This window comes from Labrus mixtus, chromosome 15, assembly GCF_963584025.1.
Source record: "Labrus mixtus chromosome 15, fLabMix1.1, whole genome shotgun sequence".
NCBI classification, from domain to species: domain Eukaryota; kingdom Metazoa; phylum Chordata; class Actinopteri; order Labriformes; family Labridae; genus Labrus; species Labrus mixtus.
In genome coordinates, this window is record NC_083626.1 from 21681748 (window position 1) to 21698036 (window position 16289).

General features: G+C 40.7%; 1 protein-coding gene across 3 annotated transcripts in view; it reads left to right on the plus strand.

Moving 5' to 3' along the window:
- Positions 1–1115: 1115 nt before the first annotated feature.
- Positions 1116–16289, plus strand: part of LOC132989723 (protein kinase C and casein kinase substrate in neurons protein 1-like) — a 36161-nt gene continuing 20987 nt past the window's right edge. Inside the window, exons 1-2 of one of the 3 annotated variants that reach the window (XM_061057505.1) lie at positions 1116–1278; positions 6354–6425. The gene's annotated coding sequence lies outside the window, so the exon portion shown is untranslated. Of the gene's footprint in view, positions 1279–1348; positions 1457–2177; positions 2236–6353; positions 6426–16289 lie in introns of those variants that run through there. The other 2 variants (XM_061057508.1, XM_061057506.1) reach the window with 2 other exon arrangements.

The following is a 16289-nucleotide window of genomic DNA, read 5'->3' on the forward strand; positions in this document are numbered from 1 at the left end:
CTTCGTCACCCTCACTCTCTCTGTTAAAGGTTTAGATGTTGAGTGGCTCTGGCAGGGCGCTTTGCTCCACAGAGAGCTGAAAGCACCAACGCTGCAAAAACAAGAATCTTCTTTCCCCTGATTTAACAGAGATGTTCACTGATATCTAACTTCTGTGTTTTCATTCCATTTCCTTGAGTGCAGATGTAGAAAACGATCACGATACCTCTGGCAGACTGAGTTTCAAAAGGCTTTGCACCAGTAAACAAAGAGTTAAAGGCGAATGTGGTATGCCTCATTGTTTGACCTTTAACACAGAGTGCACTAAAAAGGGAAGGATCATTTGAAAGAAAAATAATCATTTAGTCACAGACAGCGACCAAGAATTTCTTGAATTAGGCCTTGTTGATGGAACATAAATTGTCACAATAGATCATAACAATCCAATCTTACACCGTCATGTACAAGTAGTTTAGATACATTTATGATGGCTTTGCAGCGTTTGCAATATTTCTGTAATATTACGTAGTTTCTGAGGTTAAAAAAATGTATGAATTCTGCAAACAATCATACAAACAAGCAAGGAAACAAAACCTTCCTTTTGCACCTGAAACATTGGATGTAGAACCAGTGAGCCTGTTCAGCAGCCAAAGGACAAAAACACTCATCTCCCTCCCCTGCAGTGTAGGGCAATGTGGGCGTGATTGACAAGCAAAAAGCGGTGACGCCCCCTTTCGCCATACTCTCTTCTTATTTGTTGGAAAGTGGAAGTCACATTTGGGGCTCTCCCCCATTATTAATTACCAACATTTTAAACGCAGTATTTTTCAAAATGGTCTAATATTTTTTAATGCAGAACTCTTTTCATGGATTCAAATATTATGCATCAAAAAATTAAGTTGATTGTGAAACCTTAAAAATGAGAAATAAACGACACACTCACACCTGCAGGCACACATATTGGACATATCGTGCCTAAAGATGTATCACCAAATGTTGTAAGGACAATTTAACAAGTCATGCTCTCATGTTTCCTCATCTCACTTGTTTCCTGCAGAACCATTCTGTCGTTCATTGAAAGGAAATCGCTGGGCCACCCCCCCTCTGGACGCGCGCGCCTGTGCCGTGGAGCTCCCCCTCGCTGCGTGCATCGTGATCTAGTGGATGCAGAGTCTCGCGGAGAACGCAGGGTCACCGTCTGTCACTGCAAGGGGAAATACTGAAGAATTTGCAGCAGCGACTGTTGGGCATTGGTGCACCTGAGCAGCAGCAGCAGCAGCAGCAGCAGCAGTGTATCTGGTAAGTCAGTGTGTGTTTGTGTGTCCGCTCCGTGTAGATGAAGCCACATTGCTGCACTATAGGAAGAGAAGCTGAGCATCCTCTCAGTAAAAGGCGACTCGGGGATAAAGGAATATCGCATCATTTCCCATCGGTTGGATTACGTCCAATTTCTCTTCTCTGCAGCCAGACCGACCAAGTACTGCAGATTTATCCGCAATACTTGAAATGTTGCAGATTTCAATTATGCATGCGTCATTTTATATGCTGTCTCGCTTGTTTGCATACGCCAAGGCTGAATCTTGCATCATATTGGATTACTATCACAGGATGCGCGCCCATAGAAGCTGTTTTCTTGACTCATTCGGTTTGATTTTGCACAGTCAACCTAATGTTCTCACTTTCTGTTGAAATGACAGCATGATGCAGGGTGTTGATTTTACTATGCAGCTGTCTCCGATTGCCCTTCGGATTGTAATGATCTCTAAATTTGACCTGAGTGTCCAGGTTGTATTTGCGGTGCAATATGTGAATATGGTGGATTGATCTTTACGGAAGTAGGCACATTAATTGTCAGTATGGCTTCAAAGAGTGTTGCCATGTTAAGTGCACTGTAGTAAATGGAGACTGTGGTCAAGGCTGGGGAAGGATTGCCATTTTATGTTCCTTACCATGAGCCCACCAGGTAAACAAGAGCAGGGATGTGAACTTCAGCCTTCAATATATGTCATAATAATAACAATTTAGTCTATTTGTTGGGTTTCATGCGTGCAAAGACGGTGGGATGGTGTTTGGGGTCATTTTTTTGTAGGATTTCTTGGTGAAATGGACGCGAATGTTAATGAGAGCTCTGACGTTATGTAATTGGTTGTCAGAGCGCAGCGAGGAGCCATCTCTATCGTCATTGTTTTCCTCTCTGACAAACCAGCAGCAGCAGCAGCACAGAGGAGGAGCATCCTGCTTTCTACATGGGATTAGGTGCATGTTCTCTTTTAATCATTCGTCAAATCTACTTTGAATGTCAAGAAGCCCGATGTCTGCGGGGTTTTTTTGGGGTTTTTTGTGGGTGCCGCGTTTCACCCGGCCAGGCTCTATTCCCATAGAATGCAAACGGGCTACCTTCTGATTGCTTTTTCGTCAAAACCCTGCAGCTTTTCTTGGCAATGATGACGTCGCGCTTGAGAGACAGGTCGCTCGTGCCCGCCTCAGCGTGTTGTGGAGCTGTCCGCGGTGCTGAACTCACTGTTTTGCCGGAGCGCGTGTCTGTCAGCAGTCAAGGTGCCCCCAAGAGAGCTGACACGAGGCTGCAGAGAGGAGACGATGATATTGTCAGGGGGGGTAATCCAATTTTACTGAGAAAGGGGGAGTTAAAGAGTGCTGGCTATTTATTAGAAGACTCTCCTCACTCTTCAAGGAGGATATCTATCTATCTATCTATCTATCTATCTATCTATCTATCTATCTATCTCTATCTCTATCTCTATCTATCTATCTATCTCTATCTCTATCTCTATCTATCTATCTATCTATCTATCTATCTATCTATCTATCTATCTATCTATCTCTATCTCTATCTATCTATCTATCTATCTATCTATCTATCTCTATCTATATCTATCTATCTATCTATCTAATTTATAGAGGGTTTTTTTGCACAAGGTAAAATAAAAACTGAAATGTGTCAATAGCACAACCAATAACATGGTATTTGGTGCTAATGTTTTTCAAGTGTGTTCATTCAGTGTCCGGTCAGATTTATAATCCTGCTAGTTCTTTCATCAGAGACTCTCTGGTGTTAGTCCAAATTTGCCAGACCACTTTATTTGGATACATCAGATAAAGCTAAGCTACTAAGTTCTCATGTTTATGTGTTGGAGATGCAAGACGTTGTGCTTCCTTTTTTTTTTTTTATTGTACAAAAATATGTCAGTAGCTCTGAAGGTAGAAACATATGGAGTAAGTTTGTTGAAGTCTCAGTACAGCATGTCAGGTAACTCCTCTTCTGCGTGTGCTTTCATTTGAGTCTTTGTGTGCTATCAGCTGGTTCTGTGTCCTTGAGAGGAGCAATGCTATCAATTAAGTCACAGACTACTCTGCCTCTCCATTTAAAGGCAATGCCTTTATTTCTGAAGCCACACAAAGTCCTGTGTAACTTCCTGTAGTACTCCCTGTGTGTCTGTGGTGATGTTCATTTTATGTCTCCATGCTCCAGTTGGTTTGTTTTTGATCACAGCGAAACGGCATCTCCCTGCTGAGGAATTTAATTTTCACTCAGGCGACCACTGGCTTGATCTGTGGTTATCTTTAACCACAAATTTTTAAAAAAAGAACAGAAGTGATGAGATTAATGTTATTAACCACAGGAAGGGTAAGCAGTGATTGTTTGACCCAGAGGTGAAAGAAAAGAATAGTTTTAGGCAGTTTGGTTATATGGGTCGTTTTTAATCCTCTTCATTGCGGGTTCTTTTTGGCCGAAGTGAATATTTACTGGGATAGGATTAACAAAGAGTGTGGGATTTGTTTGATGCAGTGAAATACATGCTTTTGTCATTTGTTTTTGTTTTTTATCTCCTGCTCTTAAAACACAAAACATCTAAAAAAGGCAATAGCCTAATTCTGTCAAATGTTACAGTCACATAAGAAGCCAGAAAAAAGTGTGATTTATTCAACTGGAAACAAAGACATCCTCTTTATTTCAGACAAGAGTGTTCTTCTTATTGTTGTTTTTGTGGTTTAAAATGAGAGGATATTGATATCTGCCAACCAGAATAGATTTCTCTTGTTGTTGTTGTTGTTTTTATGTTTTGTTTCCGGAAGGCAATAAGAGGGCTAGTAGAGAAAACGCAGCAAATCCTGTTTCACCTGCAAACCTTTACCTTGTGTAACGCAGTTAGATCCGATCTGTTCCTCTCTCAGTACAGCTCAAATGTAGGAATGCTGTGTTTACTCCTGACCTTTATCTTTGTTGTGTTACATTGTCAGTTTTCGGTGTTTGACGACACCTCCTGACACGTCACACCTGAGGAAAGAGGGGACGATGTGTGAAACAGCGGGGATATATTATTGTTTTTTTGGTACCCTCTTTAATGTGTGTAAATGAAAGGGTTAAAGGCTGCTGCTCCTCCGGTAGAAGGGGGAGATAGTGGTGTCTGACAAGGTGTGAAAAAAGGAGGCAATGTAAGAACAGAGAGTCTGAAGGGCAGCCGGAGTGTCTCATTTCTCTGTGTGCGGAGGCGAACACACACATACACACACACACACACACACACACACACACGCAGGGGAAGACTCAATCCTCTGTGGAAGATTCATAACGTTTAAAAATGCTTAACAGCATCCACAAGATTTTGTACAGCATAGAACGAATCTCAGTTTCTGTTTGAATGTCATCATGTGTATTAAGAGGGAACAAGTGAAATACGATACATGTTATATTTTTGTAGGTTTATTCGACATCATTTCCTGTTTTCTACTCATGTGAGACTCTTCTCCTTCTTCTTCTTCTATGGACAGAATGAATGATGTCAGTGTTACCTGGAGCCTTTCATGCAGTGTCATCAAAACATGTCAGTGTCTGCCTGCTCTGAATCATCATCGTGTAGCTTGTAGCATGTAGCTTGCGGCTCAACCTGAAGTATGTCATATGATGTTTTGGGCTATTCAAAATGGAGTCCAAGCATGCAAAATCCATGTTCAAGATACTGGTGTTAATGGTCAAATACCAGAAAGAGCTGTTCTATGTGTGTTTAGGAGGTCGCTGGATGTTCCTGTGAACATAGCAGCTTCAGGTCATCACTTTGGACACTAGAGGGTGTGTTCCTCATGGGCATGTTCAGAGACAGATAACGTAGTGTTGCCTTGATTGACTCGATAGCAGTGAAGCTCACTGTGGTATGTCATGGTGCAAGGACGTCGATTCTTAATGGAAAAACTGCAGTCTCAGTCAGAAATCAGCAAAGGATGTTTTGTTTGGTCCAAAATAATCAAAAGGGTCCATTTGAATGACTCAGATGTGTTGTTGTTGTTGTTGTTGTTGTTTTTTTTTTTTTTCCGTCCAGTCTCTAACCCAAAGATATTTTGGTTTTATGCATGATGATAAAATTTGTAAATATTTATGTTAAAGACACTGCAAACATCATTTTGGAACTTTATGCTTTGGAGAAGTATCCAAATGATCATTTATCTTTTGTTGTTGATTGATTAGTTTCTTCATCAAGCTCTTAAATTCATCAGAAATCCATACTGGGATTCCTACATTCTGATCCTATTGGTAGCTGCTTCCAGCCGAATTAAAAGCAGTCAGATAAAAAAGCACTGGTGGCTCAAAGTGACCATGACTCAGCATTTGCCCACGTCTCAGCTTCCTTCATCCGATGGGTGGGCTGATTGAACGCGGTTTCGCCTGAAAATTGTGTCCATGCGTGTGTTATCTGAACTGCTTACCCTGTTTATGACGTGCAGGAGAAACCACAGCACGCTCAGTGGCGAGAGATCGGGTTCAGCCTGAATGAAGAAAGATCCACTCATATCACATATGCAGATAGAGACTTATTCAGATCAATGAAGAAAAAACGACTACAAGACGTCTTTCTGTCTTTAACATTACACTGACAGCCTCATCAACATTCTGCACTGGATGTGTTGGTGCTTCAGAGGAGACAAGATGGATGTGTGATCCTATGTGCATGACTGTGAACCAGAAGAGGAGAGTTTCATTCATGACTGATTTGTTGATTATGGATTAAAGATCACCATTTCGTAGGTTGCACAAATTGAATGTTGTTGTTGAAGTTATGGAAATAATATGGAAATCAGCACTTCTTCAAACTGTAAAGTTTGAATCAGTTAAAGTTAGCTGTTTGTGCTCGATGAAAAGATATCCATCAGATATTCCTTCAATGGATTGATTTATAATGATGTTGTTTTTTTAAGGAGATAGGAATATTATTATGGTTTTTAGACACTTCTTAAAAACATGTTGATTTTCATTTCCATTCCTACTTAAGAGTCATTTAACAAGACTTACACATTCTGTTAGTTGATGCTCCAGCACTGAGCCAAACATGTTGTGTGTGTTTTTTTTCCCCTCTCCACAGGTGATCTCCTGCAGGGGACCAACAGCTTCTCTCTAAGGTTTATGGAAACCTGACCTCCCATTGGTGGAGAAGGTGAGTTGTACAGTACGTGTATGTGTTGTGTGATCTCTACAGTCTTCCTGGTTACCTGATCCCTATTTGGCTTTACAGTTAAGGACCCTTACAGGCTTGAACAGGGACTGTCTTTTAGGGACCCTTTGTATAATTTATTAAGCTAAACACACCACTTTTGGTAATTAATAGCTCTTTGTCAATGCTGTTAATATTTCATGAGGGTGTTCCGGCCTTCCAGCGGTCTAACTGGAGGCCAGGAAATGCTTTTTTATTGAAATGTACTTTATGTGCTCTACTGTGTGCACGAGTGTCTACTGCATGATTAGTAATACTTAGAGGATTACAATGCTAATGTAGGGTTGTGTTTCAGCTCGAGTTACAGCTGATCCCACTCCCTGATCTGCTGTCTCTTTTAATAGCAATTATCTTTATTTTATTTATTTATTTTCATTTCTGAGGGTATTCTCCTTTTATGGCCTCGCTGAGAGAAGCCATGTCTGTCTCACCAGGAAGTATGATAACTCAGGGGTGATTATCGATTTCCTCGTGTTATCTCTGTGTCTTGTGTGCGTTATGATAGAGGCGTGCTGCAGCAGGGAGGTTTAGCAGCTGTTTGATGAGCACAGACTGGTGTTTGTGTATGCAGGAGGGCTCATCATCTGAACATGATGAACCAGTTCAGTGAAGACTTCTCCAGGGATCGTGAGCAGTTTGGACTGGGAGAGCGAGAGAGAGAGAGAGAGAGAGAGCTGGGTCAGAGGAATAATGCCTGAGTTTTTATACTGTAGGCGGGGAAAAAAAGTGTCCCCAAAGGTGATTATGAACTTAAAGGGACAGTTTGGATTTGTTTTAAGTAGGGTCGTTTGATTTAACCTATCACTCGTGAATTTATTAGCTAAAGTTGATAGCGGCCAGAAATGACCCCTTGTAGCAAGAAGTAGCCCCACGTGCAGGGGATGTAGTCCTCGTCGCAGCGGCTGTGGGTTCGAATCCGGCCTCTGCCCTTTGCTGCGTGTCGTCCCTCTCTCTCACACGCCCATTATTTCCTGTCTCTCTTCAGCTGTCCAATCTAATAAAGGCAAAAAAAGCCCCCCAACAAAGTATGCTACATTTGTACATTTTTCAACACTTCACCGTGGTATAGAAAAGTCCTTTCCTTTGACTCGTTTTGCTACAATGCCATTTTTCCTGCACGCAGCACTTTGTACAAAGACTTAATGATGATGAGAATTACTGCTGTTTGCCTTCGGTAACAACCAAAGTAGAAAATAGCTAAACAGAGTTGAGGGTTTCCATTTTAAATGTTCTTATTTTTAGATATTCAAATTTGATTTGAACATGAACATGGCATCATCATCATCATTATTATTATTATACATGCCGCAATCATTCACAAAGGCTTTTTCTGAGTCAGCAGAAATAACTTTTTTTAGTTGTTTTTTTTCTGTGCAAGTCACTGTGAAGTCAAGATTTAGAACAGGTCCAAAAGGAGTTATGATTATTTCTAGGGAAAGTCAGAACTGGGGAAGCAAGTCTTTAAGGTGATAATACTCTACATTTACAACAATCTGCTATAAGATATAACACTAGGCTCCATTCAAGAAAAAAAATTCTTTAAAAAAAAATGTAGAGTTTTGGTTTCCAAATGTAGTTCTCATTTTTGTTGCCCTCAGCGACACTTTACCTTTGCCCTATAAGATTTGGAAAGTAGGCTGGTGATACTCTAATTTCCTCGAGTCAGATTTAGAGTTGTTCAGTCCTCCCTCCTCCTCCCACCAGTGGGGGAGGACGGCTCTTTATGACTTCGGGCCGGTTCGCCAATTCATACATGGAAACATTTGCACCACATTTATTTATTTTCCCTCCTTTATTTAACAACCACCAGCACTGCTTTGGCTCATGGTCGGGCAGATCCGTCCATCCATCACTCTCAGAGCCAAATTGGCTTCAGCATTACACTGCTTCAAATAAACACAACATGTTCCATATGTGCCAATTTGAAGTAAATTATAAATACAAATAAAACATTTTTTTTTTATGTGGGCTACTGCTTTCTTCTTCTGTAAAGGTTTAAACATGATCAGACTTTTGCTTTTAAGACCCGAGTTTGTCTTCAAACTGCCCTGTTTTTTTCAATGTGATTTGACTTTCACTGTTAGTAAGTCCGTGGTCCAGTTAGGAGTCTGTGTAATCAGTCAGTTACTCCACCTAAATGGCTTCTGGGTATTAGAGGTGGGTATAAATAGAGATGTAAGATGATTATAGTCTGCTCATTCAGTGGATGTATCCCTGTGCAAACTTTGGCTGCAGCTTGTAATCTCCTCTAAATGTCTCCTTATCATGGCCGTATTTAACTTGAGACTTTCGCTGCAGTCCACCAGGCCATTTGAACTATTTCGACATATCGACGTGGAAGCTGCATTTTAAAGGGTAGCTAAGATACTGAACACTAAGCTAGGTTCAGTATTTAAAGAATATGATATTTCTCATTCATAGATGCTTCCAGGGTTGCTAGCATTGTCGCTGTATTGATTGGTCAGCTGTTCATTGGATCTTGTACTTAGTGCGCGGCCACATTCCCTCATGGTTAGTGTGCGTGCCCCATGTACAGTGGCTAAAGTCCCCCAAGTGGGCAGCCTGGGTTCAAATCCAACCCGTGGCTCTTTTCCCACCTGTGATTCCCCACTCTCTCTCTCTCTCTCTCTCTCTCTCCCTGATTTCTGACTCCACTGTCCTAGGTCTAAAGAAAGGCATAAAAAGCCGCAAAACAAGTTTTTAAAATAAAGTTCCTTAACTCATGTTTCAGATGAAGATTTCACCACTTCATGCCTCTCTTGTTATTTTACACTAGCTGTTGATGAAGGATGTAGTCTGTAGTTGTCACCTAATCATGCGTTGTCATATTGTACATACATTTTAAATGTTGTTTGGTGATGAACAGCATTTAACAGAAGTTATTTTCTGAGACAATAAAGCGTGAGACACTGCATTTAGAAAAGTACCTTGAGTCACTTATAGGTCACATGAAGATAAATTGTCATTTCTGCGACAGGTTGGTTTGGACGTATCACTTTTGGAAAATGATAAGCCCAGTTCTAATTTGATTCCAGCAACAGGTTTAAAAAAGAGCTTGGACAGGTTCAAGTGTATCACTCTGTAGCGTCACCTTTTCTGTTAACAACACTGTGTAAGCATTCGGGAACCAAGGAGACCAATTTATGTGCTTTTGATAGTAGAATGTTGTTCTATTCTTGTTGATGTTGGATTTTGGCTGTTTAACCACCTGACTCATTTACTACAGAGCCGTGCTGTTGTAATACAAGAATAATAAAAGAATGTGGTTTTGCATTGTCTTGAAATAAACAAAACCCTCCCTGGCAGCTGATGTTGCTCAAAAACTTCTAAATATGACTCAGCATTTATGGCGCCTTCACAAATGTGCAGGTTAGCCATGTCATGTGCAATAACGCACCCTCAGCTCATACCGTCGTGGATGCTGGCTTACGAGCTATGCACGGATAATAAACTAGTTTGTCCCTCTCCTCTTTAGTCCAGAGAGCAGGGCATCCAGAATTCACCAAAACAAAGTCAAAGTTTGACTCATCAGACCGCAGGACAGTTTTCCACTTTGTCTCAGTCCATCTTAAATGACCTAGGGCAGCTGGGGATCGGATTTATTTACGTCTTCCTCTTAGCATTGTAGAAGTTTATCTAGCTTTGTGGATGTATCGATGAACTGTGCACACGGAAAACGTTTTTCAACTCTTTCTGATCCGATGCAATGATGTCGATGACAGTATTGTGTCTATTAATTCAGAGCAGTCTGAGGGCCGAAGATCGCAGCCTCCCATTATAGATTTTTGACCGTATTCTCTGTATACTGAGATTTCTCCAGATTATCTGAATCCTTTTTTTTCTGTTTTTAAGGTTTCTTTTTGGGCTTTTTATGCCTTCATTAAAGAGACAGGACAGTGGATCAGGGAGGTAGAGCGTGGAGAATGCCATGTGTGGCAATGGACACAGGTTGAATTCAAACCGGGCTGCCCGCTCTGAGGACTGTAGCCTCTGGACATGGGGCATGCAAACAAACCACTAGGCCACCAGAGCCCCAACCTCTGAGTCTTTTAGTATAGGATGTCCTGTAGACGATGAAATCCCAAGAGTTTTTTGCACATTTTTTTTATTTGCACAAACACTTTCCAAACTAATGACATTCCCATCAGTCTATAAGTTGAGATTTTGATGCTGCTAATTTTCTTATAAAGGAAATGTTAATGTTTATTAACGGGAGCATCAGGTTTTCAAATGAGTTATAAAGGCAATGACATGTGTAACATTGAATCCTTCATAAAGTAAAAAAAATGTTACTGACTAGCTTTGTTTAAATAAACAAAATGTTAAAATGAAAATATTAGTTGATCTTAAATATTTCCCTTTATTGTCGTAATTTTCAGTAGCATTTTTTTGTTTCAATGGTTCCCCTTTCCTCTCCCTGCATACCTCATAAATTCACACACACACACACACACACACACACACACACACACACACACACACATTGGAGAGGCAGTGTGTTTGAAGTCAGCCAATCAGTATTCAGTGCAGCATCGGGCAGCTGAACGGGAAGAAGGCAGGGAGCCAGTGTGTTTGGAGAGCAACATTCCCAGATTGAAGGTTCCCAGTATATCTTCTCCCTCCCTCCCTCCCTTCCTCTTTTCCTCTGCTCTCTCTGGACATCGGGAAAAACTGGACTGGAACCAGAGCCTCTCTCCTCTCTGCTCCATCACACAGCCACTGCTGCATGTCTACAGTTCATTCCTTCATCACCAGCCATCACAATATGCCTGTCTCCCCCTCCTCTGCTCCTCTCTGCCTCTCCTCTCTCGCCTGTCCCTCTCTGCCCTCCCCATGATGATTTTCTTCCCCCTGTTTTCACTACACTGTCACCAGGAGGCTTGTGGCTAGAGCTGGATTGTTACATAACCTCTGCAGCAGAGTGCAGGACGCTGTGTTAAATCACAACTCAGTCACAAGTGTTTTATGTATATGAATATAGGTCCAGTGCAGTGTAAAATGTATGATTCTGTTTAAAGGATTGAACAATTCAGACTCTTTCTCTCTCTCTCTCTCTCTCTCGGTCCCTCTGTTTGTTTACATATTTGTCTGGGATCTCTCGATGTTTACCTGTTCATGAAAGCATCTTCGGTCTGAATCTTCACTGACATTGATGGTTCAGTAGTTGCTCCGTGTGTATCATTGGCTGTAGAACAGTATTATCTTCCTAAACTGTTTTAAGTTTCGTCATATTGTTTACGGTTCTATTTCAATTTCATTTCAGAGAATCTGACAGATTTAGAGTGAACATGCACGGTATCTAAATGAAACAGTCTACATGCTGGTTGCTCTTCTATTTGGATGAATGCTAATATCAGCATTGCTAACATGATGACTCAGCTAACATTTGATGTTTAGCAGGTATTATTTTTTTACCATGCTCATCATCTTATTTTAAAATCTTAGCATATTACCAGTAAAAACGCAGGTGCATGGAGTGCTGCATGGAGTGCTGCATGGATGTGGATTTATTTTTTATTTTTCATAAACAGTCAACAAGAATGTGTCCCGGTGGTGCTGTTCAGTGTGGGGATCCAACTATCCCTCTGAGAGCTTCAATCTTCAAGAGCTTCTTAGCCTACCAACATTTGTTTATTAGTGCTACACATGATGTACTCTGCAGGCTGAAGGGAAATATATTCATTTGACATTGTTTAGTCATATAGCAACTTTAGCAAGTATCTTAAAGTTAATCTCTTGACTAGAATATGTTAGATCAGAGTAAGAGAACCCCGAAAGTAATCACAATTCATTCTGATGGTGACATGAATCATTGTACCAAATTTTGAAGGACTCTGTTTAACGCTTGTGGAGTAATTTGACACAGAAAGACAAATATCTCATAGTGGTGCTGGGGAAAAGTTAAGTCAAATTCATCATTTCTCGCAATTAACCTCCTACTTGTTGAGTTGTTTTGATGATAAGTAAAGAAATGGAACAATCAACCAATGGGCATTGCTCTCCCTTTGGAGCCATGCTACTTAAATGGGTAACAAAAGTCAGTTCCTATGAACATTGGCAGATAAGATACCAGTCCTGGTTGATATTGTTGATATTTAAACAGACCCAACATTGACCCATGAACTGTTGTTCTAGCTGCTTAATGTGTAAAACAAATGTATGCACATCAAACTAAATCTTCAGTTCAGTCTGAAAGAAGCAAAAGCTCTGTGACTTTCTTTTTTCTCACTGCATCACTGCTCCGGATCCGTTACTCTGTCATGCAATTTTAATCGACTCTGTCTTGCCTTGCATCTTTCACTTTTGTCAGAGAACTAGATTTGTAGAGTAGTTTTTGTTCTAGAGGGAGTTTCAGGGCCTTCCGAGAGCTGGAAATCCTCCGGCAGCCAGCAACCTCAGAAAAATGTTCTCAATAAAAAACGACTGTCGTTATTGAGGGATGCATCAAGTGAAGTCTACGCAGCGCTTAATTTGCTGTAATAGTTGTAAACAAGGTTACAGAGGCAGTTAGTGAGTCATGTCATCAGGGCTGTGGCTCATTGATTGATCTGCTTGAGTGGCTCGTTTGATTATGTTTTTCAACGCACTTAAAGCAGTCGTGACTACTATTAAATTACATTCTGTCTCAGATTGTTGTTCAGAGTTGGTGCAGCACCCTAAAGGAGCAATACATCCATCAACCAGACATTTTCATTGTGCAAAAAGACATTTAAGGTCACGATAAGGTAGAGGTAAAGTGAGAGAGACTGTGCAAGGGGAGAGAGAGAGAGACGGAGTAGAGGAAGGGAAACTGTTTGCAGGTAACTGCCAAGTCCGATCACTCTGATGTCTCAGGAGTTTCACTGAATTAATAGGTCAGACTCTCTTTAGTTTTGGCTATTATAGATTTGAACTTTTCTAGACTCTGGGGAGGGCAATGAATGTATTTGGTAAGTTGGTTTAACAATGGATCACACTGGACAACAGTAAAAATTTGGGGTCTTTCTGTCAGTCCCCCCATGATAAATGGGTTTGGATGAACATTTCAGCTGGCACCAAGATAGAAATTAGTCTCGTAATGTTGTCATTGTAGGTTTTCAGTCATCCAGCTCATGGTAAATCAAAGCTTGATCCGAAGGCAACTGGACTTGGTTGAAGATGTTGAAATTGCCAACCAAGTCTAGTTGCCTTTGGATCAAGCTTTGAATCTCATACTGTTGTTTATAGCCAAAGTGCAAAACTAATGGCATTTTGTGTTTGAGCTAATTAACAAATGTTAACAACTAATGTGAGAAGCGTGTTGACAATGAGTCATTATGAGCATTCCGCCATGCTGCTGTTAGCATTGAGCTTAAATAACATCTGTGCCTAAGTTTAGCCTCACAGAGCTGCGTGTTCAGGCTGTGGACACTTTGATCTTTTCAGAAAGGAGCCTACATGTTGGCTTCTTTCTGTTACTTTAATTGCATAAGATGCATTTATGCCCACACAGCTCTTTTTCCATCTCTGACAGCCACGGTCTAAAACTAAAGTTGGTGAAATGATTCACTTCCCAGTTTGCTTTAATTTACTATCTTGTTGGATTGCATTTATTTTCAATTATACTATTTATCCTTTTTCTAGCATGTGTAACTGAACACAAGATTTGTCTCTTTATTTCTTCAGAATATGAGTTTATTTAGTTTCAGTTCATTTTATTTTCCAGACTTTTTATTTCTATTAATATTTATTTCTGTGAAAAACTGCTCGCCACAGCTACATACTATTTTCATTATCCATCATTTCATTCCTCATGGGAGGATTTATTAACTGGCTATGAAAAATACTGCATTCAACATTGATGCCTCTATATGACCTACAAAAGGAAACTAGACCACCAGAGACGAGACTGTTTATTCATATATTGTTATTATTATTGCCTTGAAAACTTTTTCCACAGAAAATATTCACACTAAGTTATACATCATGTTCAAAATCAATAGTTGTGCATGTACTGGAAAGGCCAGTAAAGGGAAATCAGACATATTAGTTTGGCCACAGGGGGCGCCAACATCAACAGTACCAGAAACTTCCTCACAGGAGCTTTAAGTCACTTTAGTTTTTTTAATCCCAGTTTTTCTAAACGTTGTGTGTACCTCCTCTTTGTTTACGTGCAGTTGTTGTATGTTCTCTTTCAGAGCATTTCATAATGCTGGGCTGTTACCTCATCTCTGGTGACATTGGATGGTCCTCGTCTCAAACAAGGCATTTGAGATTAAACCAGAGCACAAATATTTTATGGGCTGTCAGATGAAATGTAGGATGGTGCGTCATCATCCATGTGACCTTGAGCTGACCATGCCCTCTCATCTCCGCTGAGGGACATGGGAAGAGAGAGAACATTTCCCCTGCAGAAAATCAATATAACATTAATGAATACAGTGTCTTTTTTTTTTCTTCATTATTTACATCCCGGTGCGGACGAATTAATGTGTGTGTGGTCTGTTGTTCTGGGAGCTCAGCTAAAGCACACCTGGCTGAATCACACAGTGAAACAAACTTCTCTTGATGTAAACAGACAACAGGAAGAGAGGAGACCACCACCCATCACCCGGCAAGGAACAAACAATGATGCAGAAACTTGATTCTCTTCTTGTAGCAGAGACATTCATGATCAGATAGCTGAGTCATCCTGCGCTTGTTTGCTTGAAATCTTGACCCACACAGCTTGCACAGGCAAAGCCAAAGCCATCTGAGGACTCTGTGATCTTGGTTGCTATGTTGCAATATTTGGCAGACATAATGACATGGAGGAAGTATCCATCTGAATGACTCATTTTTATGAAGAGATTTTAAGTAGTGGTTACCTTATGACTCTGATCTTATGAGCAGAATTCATTTGACATCTTGTTACAGGTTAGAAGATACATGTTTTAGGTTTCTGAGTCCCCAAAGAAATCGTTATTTACAAAGAAACAACTACAACAATACCCTTAAAAATACATGCAAAACTGAGCTCGCTGAAACAGCTGACATTCAAGCAGGATAAGGATTAGTCCTCCTGCCCTCGGCAATTCTCTGATCTTTCACTTATTGGCACCAGCTTGTTGAAGTTGTAAAATGTCCAGGAAAAGAACTCAACAGTTCCTTTATTTACTGACACCAAAATGTTGTACTGACATTTATAGTCCATAGATGACAAATCCTACTGACTGTGGTGGTCTGCTGACGGCCCTCAAGAAAATTGTAACAACGTTTGCAATCCCTTCATTGACATCTTGTGCTGTCAATGGGGCGCAATATGCCTTCATCTACTACTAAAGCTTAAGACCATGTGCTTTCAAAACTCATGACTTCCCCATCAGCCTCAACTGTGCTTTGCATTCATTGGATCTCTGCAAGTATGAGCATGCTAACAAGCTGAGCTAAAATGAATTAGCATGTAGGTAAAAGCCCCACCATGCCTTAAAGCACTAAACAGAATTGCTAGCATGCCTGTAGATCCCTCTTGTTTACATTGAGCATTAGCTTACCTTGCTAACCTAATGAGTAACACATTTATCCTCATTTCTCTCTTCTGACGTGTTTGTTTTCTTCTTGTTCTGCTCATTAAAATTTAAAGTGTGTCTAGGTGTAAAGCTGTCAGAGGGGCTTTTCCTCTGTTGGCTTGGCAAGTCTTTCGCTGACGGAAGAGAGAGAGAGAAGAGGAGGGCTTCTTTTTTTTCTCCTAAATTCTGTTGCGGACTCCCCGCCTGGATCAACATGTCAGTTCAAATTTGACTCTCCTTCTCCATGCCCCAGCAAGCAGTAAAGAGGGCTCACTGCACAACACATTCAGCTGATAAACAC